Genomic DNA, 12193 nt, shown 5'->3' with positions numbered 1-12193 from the left:
AGGCAATTTTGTCGGGGAAGTCATTAATAAATATTAGGAACAATAGAGGTTGTATTGTAAAACAAACTCTCGTGACTTGTTCTTAGCCAAAACATGATTAATGAAAAATGGCGATTAATTTGGTTTTGTATTTTTATAGGGAGGTCGCTTTTAAATTTTATGTTTTATTGTTTTATTGGTGAATCAAAGTAAATCTATTAGAGTTCACTTGCCTATCCCCTTATCAAACGGTTTGAAATGTTCAAGTATTTTTTCGCATCTACTTGCCAAATGTCTAGATGACGCTTCGCAGAAAGTTCACATTTAATATTAAAAGGCTTCAAACGAATGGGCAAGTTTTATGTTATTTTCCTGGGGTCGCTTTTACTTCACTTTGTCTGACCATCGTGTATCTTCTTTATTGTATCTTTTTTTATTTCGCAAAAGTTAAAAATATACATGAAAAACTCACAATGAATTTATCAAAGTCTTGGATAAAATACATAAAGGGAAAACATTTACAAGTTTGTCAAATTAAAAAAAAAAAAATATATATATATATATATATATATATATATATATATATATATATATATATATCTTGGTTTATCTATTTGCTTCCCCACTGAGCAAATTAGGCACAAGGCCGTTTTTAATGTGGAGATGGAGGGAGGGAGGAGGGAAAGGGGGATCCTGCTCCCGAGAGGTGGGAAATGGGAGCTGGATGGTAACTGTGGTCGTAGGGTGATCCATACCTTGACCAAGTTCGGATATGTGGGGTTACCCCCACGTATGGTCTTTGCTAGTCATAGCTGGTCTTTGCTAGTCTTAGCTTTGCAGTATCTGTCGGAACAGATACTACACTTTGATCTTTGCACCCCCGTGCCGCCGAAGCGGTTGGGGGTTCTTGGGCATATAAATTTAGGACAATTATTTAATAAATATCGATTGAAAATAGCTCGTTGTTCAAGAGTCTTTTCATATTATATTTAAAAAAAAAAAATTTTATGTTAAGGGTTCTTTAAAACCAAATAAAATCAATTTTTATAACTTATGAACACGCTTCGTACTACTATTTTCATCTTGAGTGTTCCTACTTATTTGCCTCCCCTATAGGGTAAAGTTAGACATATGGTCGTTCTTTAATGTGATAAATATCCCGCTCCAAAAAAAAAGTTATTCTGAGTCGGAACAAAAATTAATTTGCCTCAGTCTAAAAGGATTTCACCTTCATTGAATGAGGAGAGAATAGGTGAAGTTTAGCATCAGAACAGCTACTACACTTTGTTAAAGTTTCAGTCGACGTAACCTCCGGCCGAAATTCGGTGCAGATTCTCGAGTTCAACAGAAAAATGCCCGAGTTCAAGAGCACAAAAATGAACAATTAGTATATTAATATTTTTTGAATTGGGGTGGGGGATAAGTGGGAGGTCTTTTTAAAACAATATCTCCCGCAAAAACCGTTCTAAAATTTCTTTTCAATCAATATTTATTCAATAATTGTCCTTTTTTCCTTGCTAGCCGACATGGCCCTTTTTCCGTTGCCCTTTTTTCTGTTGCCTTTTTGTCCGTTGCCCAATTTTTCTTAAATTCATAAATTTAACGTAAAATGATCACTCGTTTCCTAGCCATTCTAATTGTTTTAAAGCAGTTAACTAAATTTTTACCACTGACCCCCAAGCCCAATCGCAAAATCATAAAACCACAAGTAATCGCTGTATTTTTCGTATTATACCACGGACATAGGAAAGGATCGTTTCTCTTATGACTTTTGACGATGACATATTTTATACTACAGTTTTACCAGGAACATGAACATGGCTAAAATTAAAAACAAACAAAATCTGTTACCTGTTCTTAAAACACTGTCTGTTTTTGAAGAGGTGATCCTTTTACGTTAAATGTATACGCAAAACTGTTTTTCAGACTGTTTACATGCAATGTCCTAAAAATAGAGAATTACATTTTTCTTAGCGCAACAAAAAGTAAGAATTGCGATTTGCCAAAAAGAAAACAGAAGAAACTGTAGTGTTTCACACGTAACTGTTTAAAAATGAAATGAAAACAATTTCTATAAACACTCACAATTATAAAATATAAATATAAAACGATTTGTTTAGGAATTTAAAATGGAGAATCAGTTTCACACAGAAATTTAACGTAAAATAAGCTCTTTTTCCGAAATATTCTAGCGTATTAGGGCAGTTAACCAAAAACAAGTTTTTTTTTCTATTAGAGATAAATTATGTGCGTTTATTTGAGGGGTGTCTACTTTTTTAAGCGATTACGCATGGTTTTACGACGGTGTCAATCGAACTTAAGTGAGTGAAAAAGAATTTAGTTAACATCCATAAAGAATTAGAATGACCCAGAAATAATGATTTTTTGTATAATAATGTTAAATTTATATTCGAAACTGATCTTCCACTCCAACTAATAAAATGATTGCTTTTCTTTCCGTGATTTCTCACGAGTTATACACGTAACCACCAATAAAAGTAGTTTATCAGTTTGGAATAGGGATTTAGCTGAGAGTGTTAATCTACGAATTTATTATTATTATTATTATTATTATTATTATTATTATTATTATTATTATTATTATTATTGTGACCAGATGGGGCACCAGACAACGCCGGTAGAACCTTGTTAGTGGATTGAGAGCTAGCCGGTCTCCTTGGTGGTCTCTTTAGCACGAATTCAGGAGATTTCGCATGGTTGAATCTAATGATGAAGATTATGATAATGGTGATGATAATGGAAAAAAGGAATGTGTTCTTAACAGATAATCAAAATGACCCCCCCCCCACAAAATGATTAATCGAAGGGTGTTGGCGTGTGAAATGGAAGTCATAAAAATAATTCTCAAGCAGGAAAGGTTGGCACTTATGTTAATTAACAAACCTCCAAAGAAGATAAGATAATCGCCTATCAAGTGGCCAGAGTAAGTGGTAATCGACCATGAAAACCACTTGAAAGACGAAGGAAAGAAAATTGGTTATTGCAAGACAGACTGGTGATCATAAAATCGGACTTAAGGAATACGACAGCTGATAGTGAAACTATAAAAGTCGCCAATCCACGAGGCATGTATATTTATTGCTTTTACCGAAATAATAATTCAGTTTTGCCATGGCCACTAGCGAATTCAAATAAGGAGAGGAAAACCTTTTTCTTTCCCTTCGATAATTTTAAAGGTCGTTTTTTTATTTATTTTTCTTCTGCGTTAGGGCGTTCAGAGGTTGATGGGAAATACTTGGACCTCCCCAACCCTTAGGAAGCGGAACGTTACTGTACCCAGAAAAAGGACGGCTTCTGATTGGTTGACGGCCATTTGGGAACTTATTGAGGGGGCGGAGTTACAGCTGACCGATTCTAATATAACGTTAAGCGAAGACATCTGAAGACACTCTGCCACGCGTCTTTGGCGACCCTCCCCCCAATTGCAACCTGGTTGAGACACGCATCTGTTTTCTTTCTAAGTTGAACTTTTTCCCAAGTGTAAACTGGCGATAACAGACGAAGAACTTTGTTAGCGAGCGCCAGCCCCTAATATTTGTATAAGTGAGTAACGCATTTGTGTACATATTATTTGTAACGTTGAAAGCAATAATTATTTTACGTTATGAAAAAAGTTAATCTTTGACTTCTTTTGTTTGTTTGGAAAACGCCGTTGCTTGGAAGTGCAGTCTGTTTTCAGATCGGCCCTGTTGACAGATTGGAAGCCGAACCAACGGGACAAATCCCACCACTAGACGGAGACAAAAGGTGATGCCACAGGGATTAGAGCCAGTTACAACTTTCTTCCAAGCCTGTGCATCTGTGCCGGCCGTGTAGTGGTTACATTATTATTGGTTCACAATGAGCTTTCACAGATCTTCAAAGATCTCTCCCTGAAAACAGCCTGTGGTATTCCCTGGAAGCTGAGTGACAACAAGTCTCCCCAGGTCTCCAGTAGTCTCTCCACCTCTTTCGATAACATTTGCGAATAAATTTGCATTATCGCAACAAGTGCTTACCATTGATTTCTCGTTGGCAGCGGCTATCGGTCTTCGGTGAAATTTGGGTGGCAATAAGCCTTCTCAAGGTCCCAATTCGCTCCGCACTTATCCGGCTGAGGTCATCGGTTTTTCCTTCCTCCTTGACTCTACTTGGTCTCGCTTTTGAGGGGGGGCAGTGATGTAGCAATGGATGGGTGTTAGAGAACTTATAGATATGCGGCTTCAGTGTTCTAGGTTCCATGTAGTGTTTCATGTTTTGCCTTTGCAGCAGTTTGTCTGGCTCGCGTTTGTTGTTCCTGTGTGTTAGTTTCCACATTCAGGGGTTTTCTTAATATTTCAGCTGTTTTCATGATTGTTGTTCGTTGCATTTTTCCAGTCATTTCTTTAATTCCAATTTCTCCCATTCTTTTTCAAAGTTTTTCAGGATTGTTCCTAGTGCTCGTACTATTATAGGTATTATTTTGATTTTCTTCATCTTCCATATTCCTTTCAGCTCTTTGACTAGTGCTGTGTATTTGCTCCGTTTCTCCTTTTCTATGATATTCACCCTGTGGTCAGCTGGAACAGCAAAGTCTACGATTTGACAGAACTTTTCTTTCTTGTTAATTATTACGACATCTGATATTCTTGCTTGGATGGGTTTATCAGTTTGTATGTCCATGTCCCATAGGGTTTTGTAATTCTCGTTTTTAAGTATTGTTGCCGGCTTATGTTTGTACCACTTGTCTGTGTGTTTGAGATGCAGTTGTTTGCATAATTCCCAGTGTACTACCCTTCCCACTTGGTTGTGCCTGTTCTTGTATTCTTTTTGGACCAGTTTGCTGCATTCACTTATTATATGATTTATCGTCTCGCCTCTTTGCTGTTTTCTTGTGTTTTGTCAATTTTTGCTTTGATGTGGTTGGTTCTTATCGAGTTGTCTTGTGCTGCAGTTATTAAGGATTCAAATTCTCGGCTTATGTGTCCTTTTCGGATCCATATCCAGGTGTTTTCGTTATTTTCATCTTTTGTCATCCTTATGAATCTTCCGTGTAGTTGCTTCTCTTCCCACTTCTTCTTTCTTGTCGTATCCTCTGTCTCTCTGTTTTCTGTTTTATTGATTTTTTCAGTGTCTTATTATTATTATTATGATTATGATTATTATTATTATTATTATTATTATTATTATTATTATTATTATTATTATTATTATTATTATTGGCTCACATTGAGCTTTCAAATTAGTCATCATAGGTCTGATTGAAAATCTGTGGTGTTTCCTGGAAGCTGAGTGACAACATGTCTCCCCAGACGTCCAGCACTCTCCACCTGCTTCGATAGCATTTGCAAATAGATTTGCGTTATCGCAACAGCCTCTCACAATTGATTTCTCGCTGGCAGAGGCCATTGTTCTGTACTGGAATTATTATTATTATTATTATTATTATTATTATTATTATTATTATTATTATTATTATTATTATTATTATTTGCATCTCGTTTTTGCTTTTGTCTTTATTTATAGCAATGCAAATCAATTTATTAACCCACCAAAGTTTATAATTAAAATAAAATTTTAATTTCATTCATAGACAGGAGGTACAAAATAGTTAACAAAGCCCACGCCCCCCTCATGTAAAAAATGGTTTTCTAAATAGTAACATTGTTACAGAGAGAGAGAGAGAGAGAGAGAGAGAGAGAGAGAGAGAGGTGAGTAAACGTGGAGGTAGACACGTTTACCAGAACCAAAGGTCAGCTGACCAAATTACGTATGTGTGACGAGGTTGGCTAGATCGGTGAGATTTGATTTGAGCTTTGAAGAAGACGAACGTTTTTTTCCGTGGTCTCCCCCTCTTAACTGGGGAGGGGGGAGACGAACGCTGACGTGTGTGAAGAAGAACCACACAAGCAGATTTCACTTTACACCTGCTGCAGGACCTCTGGGGAAAGTGAAATAAAAACTATAAAACCCATTCATCGTCTTGGAGTGATAAATCTTCGTCAAACAGGTATCAAGTCTCCCTCCAGGATGAGAAATTCCCAGATGGTCCAACAGCGAGAAGAAGCAGAGGTAGGTTCAGAAATTACATGTCACACACACAATTCCCTTTATGATAATCAAACACACAACCATTTATATTAGAGACAATCATACGCACACGGAATCTTTGATGTTATACAGTGTATACACCCAAACGTAAAAAGTGCCCCTCAATGATTTAAATGGCGCCCCTAAATGAAGAACTCTATATAACATATTCAAATGTAACGAAAGCTCAATTTGGTACCCCTCAAGGATAACCTCGATGATAACGAATATATAACAACATTATTATTAAGAAATTCGTTCGTAATAATGGGCGAGGCGTTGTTAAATATTTTTTCACGTCGTTTTCTCATTTTGTCTATCAATCGTCGACTGTTTTCAACTGTTTATGAAAACTTTCAAGCAGCATGTTGTATACTAACGACGACACAATCTGGTTTAGTTTTAAAATTAGAATTAATCTTTTGTGGTCTTACAATTGTCAATAAATTACAAGGAAAATGTTTGAGATAAAATATACGCGGAAATTACCCGGGGCTTATGTAATAATTTGAAAATTTACAAAAAAAAAAAATTCTAATAAAATATTTATGAATTTTAAAGGAATCGGAATCGTAACGAAATCCGAAATTTAGAACGGAATCGGTAATTGTATTAGAATCTGGGAAAATTTTGGAATCATCCTATCACTAATATATATATATATATATATATATATATATATTCATAAGTTTTGGTTGCGGTTTTGTTCAAGCTGATGCGCCCAAGTCATATATATATATATATATATATATATATATATATATATATATATATATATATATATATATATATATTAAATCACAGTTTTATAATATATAAGAATCGATAGAAAATTGACTTTATATACCAAATTTTCATAAATTAAAATGTCATATTTAAATATATTTTACGACCGGGTTACGCCAGGCGCTCCTGCTTGCTTAAATAAGTATTTTTGCAGTTTTAACAAAAGAGCTACAATAATATCAGTGATTATCCATTTACGCTGAACATCCACAGAATGCCAACATCAATATATTACATATGAAAGAGTCCGCTATAGAATTTTCACAGGTCCTCCTCGTTGTTATAATTTAAACTTATTTTTTCCGATCGAGTTTGATTTCAGAAGATATACATCTAAGAAATCCATTATAGGTAGTTATTTCAACTCATGTATTGTAGAGTGATAATAAAATAATTAATAGAGTCACGTGGTTGCCTTTTTTTTTACTAAATTTTATATATGAGGAGAAAATAGTATATTATTTCCCAAGACTTACCTTGGTGTTGCTTCTGATGTTGGTAAATCAGGGCGAATATGAGTAATGAGTTTCACTCTTTGTTAATTGAATGACAGAGCATTAGAATTAGATTCAATCGATAATCATTCAGAAATCTAGAAAGCAACTCTTAATTGATCATATTGATGTAGCAATTGTATTATTTGTTATTTAGATCAACCAGCACTATCACCTTGCTGCCTTTTGTTCAAATAACTGGTTTGTGGTAACAATTCATATTAAAGAAAGGGGATTGATGCACAAACGTTAAAGTTTCTTTGATAACCAGGTTTATTGTCTTCATCTATTTACATAATTTACTGTTCATTATTTTTCGTTTAAATTCATACATTTACGTAAGGTTTAATAATATATTTATCTTACTGTAGAAATGTTTTTATTAAGTAAATAAAACCAATATCTCTTCTGTATTGATTGAAAAGAAAAAGAGTATATAATATATAATATATATAATTTACTACAATAAATATTCTCTTCCTTCTTACGGTAAAAATAATTGTCATCTAAATATTTTTAATAAATAAATCCTAGAATGATTCCATGTTAAAGATGCTTGATATTTACAAACGCGTATGTGAACATTAAATTACCTTAGACTATCCATGAAAATTTCATAGTTTTATTTTTAATCTATTGTATATTGTGAATTGCATTCTATGGACGTCTGGCATGCACATATACCTGATTCAACCATATTTATATATCTCTAAAACCATTGTAGAAGTTAGTGATATATTTCTATTTTTTAGGCGTCTAGCCCGAAAGGAGATTCAACGATATAATTATATTTTCTATGAACTTAAAAGTTTGATCCTAGCTAAAAGACAAAAAAATGTATTTTATTTTTAGTTTCACATTCGATATAACGGTATAATCAGATTAAATTTTTAAAGGATACTTTTTTCACATTGCATCTTGGGATACGGAATGATCTTATTTTTTTAAAAATGGAAGATAGTGATAGCGTTCGTTCGAACATGAACTTAGCGTGTTATTGAATAGATATTTCCAATCGTAGATTAAGAATGTTCTGGGAGTTTCAAGTGTCAAACTCACAAAGTTGAGTCTATACAATAATCTATTACTATGACAATTTTAGTTCAGATGATCGATGAAACGCTACTAAGTTCTACGAACTTTAATAAATGAGGGTAAATAGAATCAGCAAAATGCTCCTTATTTTAAGTGGATGTACAATTGCCTTATCAGATGGACGCTACCGGTGGCGTCATGGCCAGGTTCTAACTACCAAGTCACTTGCGATTGCCGAATCATTGTTCTGCAATAAACACACTCTAAAGAAAAGTACTATTTGCTTTTTTAACGCAGATTCCAAGCTGTTTCAAAACTACATTCATCGTAATCGTCAACCGCATATTGGCAGATGGAAGTTGACTTACGAGAACAACTGAAATTCCCGACATACATCTTAAGCGCCAAACTATATATTTATCTACTCTGACGCCACGAAACAAATTATTTTGATAGACTTAACAATTCTTGGGGAAGAAAATATGCACGAAGCTCATGAGAGGAAGCTCGATAAATATCAAGGACACTAAGATGAGTGAAGAATCAAAAATGGTGTATTATTTCCTTGTTGAGATTGGCTGTTGAGGAAATGGCACTAATACGTGTAATTCAATGATTAGTAATGGCGTTCGTTTACCGTAAGCTATATTAGTCATTAGGAAAATTTAAATGACACTCTAGCGTTGCTTTCAGTGTTGATAAATTGTGTATTATAGAGAAATAATAAAATTAGTCACATGGTTGTCTTTCCTTACTAATATTTTATATAAAGAGAAAATCTAATTTATAAAACACTATGTCTGTCCGTCCGTCTCCATTTTGTCAAAGTGCATGTCCACTTAGATGCAAGGTCTCGTAGAGCGACGTAACAAAGATCAAATGATTGAATTTTTTATCGTTCTTTTGTTTTGTTAACCGGTAAAAATAGTTACTAAAGGGTCATAACTGAAACAAAATGAAACTTGGCAGGCGTAAGTCGACTAAACATGTTATATGCGCAATATATATTTATACGTAAAATTCGGTTCATTTTTTAACTATTTCTTATACATCTGACGATAGTTCAAACGTCTACAACTAAAGCTGGAGCGCTATACGTGTTGGTTTCGATTCTAGTTGATGGCACATAAATCATTTATTTTTTTTTTTACTTTCGAAAGCACTACTTATATTGGGTAAAATATAATATATTATAATCGATAGAGAATTGCCTCTATAATAATAAATAGGAAATGTACATAAATTAAAATATTATATTTCAGCGTATTTTACAACCTGGGCAACGCCGGGCACCTAACTGTCAGTGTATAAGTTACTAAGAAAGTTTTAATGTTAATAAATCAAGGCGAGTATGAGTAATTATTTTTACTTTTGTTAACCAAATACGAAGTATAAAAACTAGATTCAATCGACAATCATTGTATTTCAAAAATATAATTAGTTCTTAATTGACTTTGCAATTGTAACTTTTGTTACTTAGACAACCAACGCTATCATTTTGCTGTCTTTTAATCATGTAACTGGTTTGTGACAACAATTCATATTTAAAACAAAGAAACCCGTGCTATAAAAACTTGTTATATAATGATTATGAAAGTATCATATTTGCATAACTATCATAAAATGTTAAACAATCATTATAAAATTATTTATATGATTATTATAAAATATCATATAATGATTATACAATGTTATATAGTCATATTGTTGATCTTTTCCTTACTAGTTTCACGAAAGTTTTTTTGTAAATCTTAGCGCGACTCCGTACAAATTTCAAACTTGACGTCTTCATATATCTGCATAACTTGATGATCTGGAAATCTCGCTTATTTGCGATAAAAAATCTTAGAACCTTCCGAGGCGTGTGTGTTAGATGTCATCCCTGCTATACTTTTTTTATTATTCAATTTTCACCCCAAACAAGGCAAGTGCCACTTTGAAGCAGAGGGCTATTATCAGGGACTTAATTAGCGGGGTCATTATGAGGGGAGAAGAGTAGAAAGATGTTTGTTAACATTAAACTTGTACTTCTGCATATCGTTGCAGTTGGGAAAGCAGAATCCCGGAAGGGAGTTCCAAAGACCCGCAGTTCTGGTGAAGAAACTATTGGAGTAAAAGGCTTTCTTGCACCTAGGGATCTCTACTGTAAAGGGATGAGACTTAGTAGCTTGTCGGGTTTGTCGGGGGTAGTTACGTCGGGGAGGTACAAGTGTTTGCAGTTCGTCAGAGCATTCACCATTGAAGTATTTTTAGAACAGGCAGAGGGATGCAACATCTCGTCGATGGGACAGAGGCTGAAGCCTAGATGACAGTTCAGGGCCTATCAGGTTGGCGACTCTCTTTTTAACCCTGTCCAGGAGCGAGAGACAAGAAGCAGATGCACCAGCCCAGATGTGACAACAGTACTCCATACATGGGCGAATGGTTGCCTTATAGAGGTATAGGATACTGTCAGGCGTAAGTAGTTTTCTAGCACAGTAGAGGGAGCCAACCTTCCTTGCAGCAGCCTTGGCAATGCTCTCAATGTATCTATTCCATTTCATATTCCCTGTAAACGTTAGGCCGAGGAGTTTAAAAGAAGTACTTTCAGGTAATGTGTTCTTGGCCATTGCTATTGGTGGTAGAGAAGGTTTCTTGTAGTTATTGAAGGAAACAAGCTTAGTCTTAGCAGCATTGAATGTGACCAACCATTTTTGTCCCCATTCCACTACAGATTGGAGGTCATCCTCTAGTGTTTCTGCCATTTCCTTGGATATGTGTTCATTTGTTTTCCCCTCATATCTGTTATAGAGAGTGGTGTCATCGGCAAATATACCCATCTCCGAAACAATTTTATCAGGGAGGTCGTTTATGAATATCAGGAATAATAGAGGTCGAAGGATAGACCCCTGAGGTACTCCCGTCGAGGACAACTTTGATTTTTCTATTACTTAAGAAGGATTTAATTACATTATGAATTCTTCCAGTGATTCCATATGATCTAATTCTCCTTAGAAGACCATCGTGCCATACCCTGTCAAAAGCCTTAGATATATCGAGGGCCACCGCTCTACCCTCCCCTGTTTTATCCAATGAACGGTATATACGTTCAGAAACTACAGTTAAGATATCTGCTGTTGAACGGGCTTGCCTGAATCCATATTGTTTGTCAGTCAGGAGTTTAGCAGCTGTTAGGTGCTGGACTAATGCTTGATTAACTAAGGACTCAAATATTTTGGCGAAAAGCGGGAGGAGACTAATGGGGCGATAATTTAGTGGGTCAGTTCTTTCACCAGAATTCTTGAAGACTGGTACCACAGAGGCTAACAGAAGTACTTTCCAAACTCTACAACAAATACCTCGCTGAATCTGGTTTCCCTGATGGAAAATTGTCTCTGTGTTATCAGTGTACGAGAATTCTCATGAAAGAACTTATATACTCAATTGTCGTCTAATCAGATTCCACTTTACCTTCACTGAAACCTTTGTGTCATTAATCAATCAACCATCCTGTAAAAATAATTTTCTCTTTGACTGACAGTATAGATTTAAGCAAGCCCGTTCTACTGCGGATATTTTAACCGTCATCGCTGACCATCTACACCATGTACTGGAGAAGGCAGTGGAAGATAGGGCGGTAGCTCTTGGTATATCCAAACCCGTTGACAGCGTCTGTCATAAAGGGTTTATCATGAAAATTAAATCATGCGGTATTACTGGGCATAGGCTTTCTAACAGCCAGATCATGTTTGAATGTTAGGTTTGATGTGTTCATGTATCCGCATAATTACATTACACTCAAAACAACACAGTTATGCATTTCTTCTACCGTAGAATTAATTATCATTGTC

General features: G+C 35.0%; 1 protein-coding gene across 1 annotated transcript in view; it reads right to left on the bottom strand.

The window, feature by feature from the left end:
• LOC145241451 (uncharacterized) overlaps positions 1 to 7358 on the bottom strand; it is a 35519-nt gene extending 28161 nt beyond the window's left edge. The window contains exon 1 of the mRNA XM_080104429.1: positions 7311 to 7358. The gene's annotated coding sequence lies outside the window, so the exon portion shown is untranslated. The remainder of the gene's footprint in view (positions 1 to 7310) is intronic.
• Between the last annotated feature and the right edge of the window lie 4835 nt (positions 7359 to 12193).

The sequence above is a fragment of the Euprymna scolopes genome, chromosome 2 (genome assembly GCF_053919585.1).
Source record: "Euprymna scolopes isolate OS-2025 chromosome 2, ASM5391958v1, whole genome shotgun sequence".
Lineage (NCBI taxonomy): Eukaryota > Metazoa > Mollusca > Cephalopoda > Sepiida > Sepiolidae > Euprymna > Euprymna scolopes.
The sequence above is the reverse complement of the archived record's forward strand: the minus strand, read 5'-3'. Positions and strand labels throughout refer to the sequence as shown.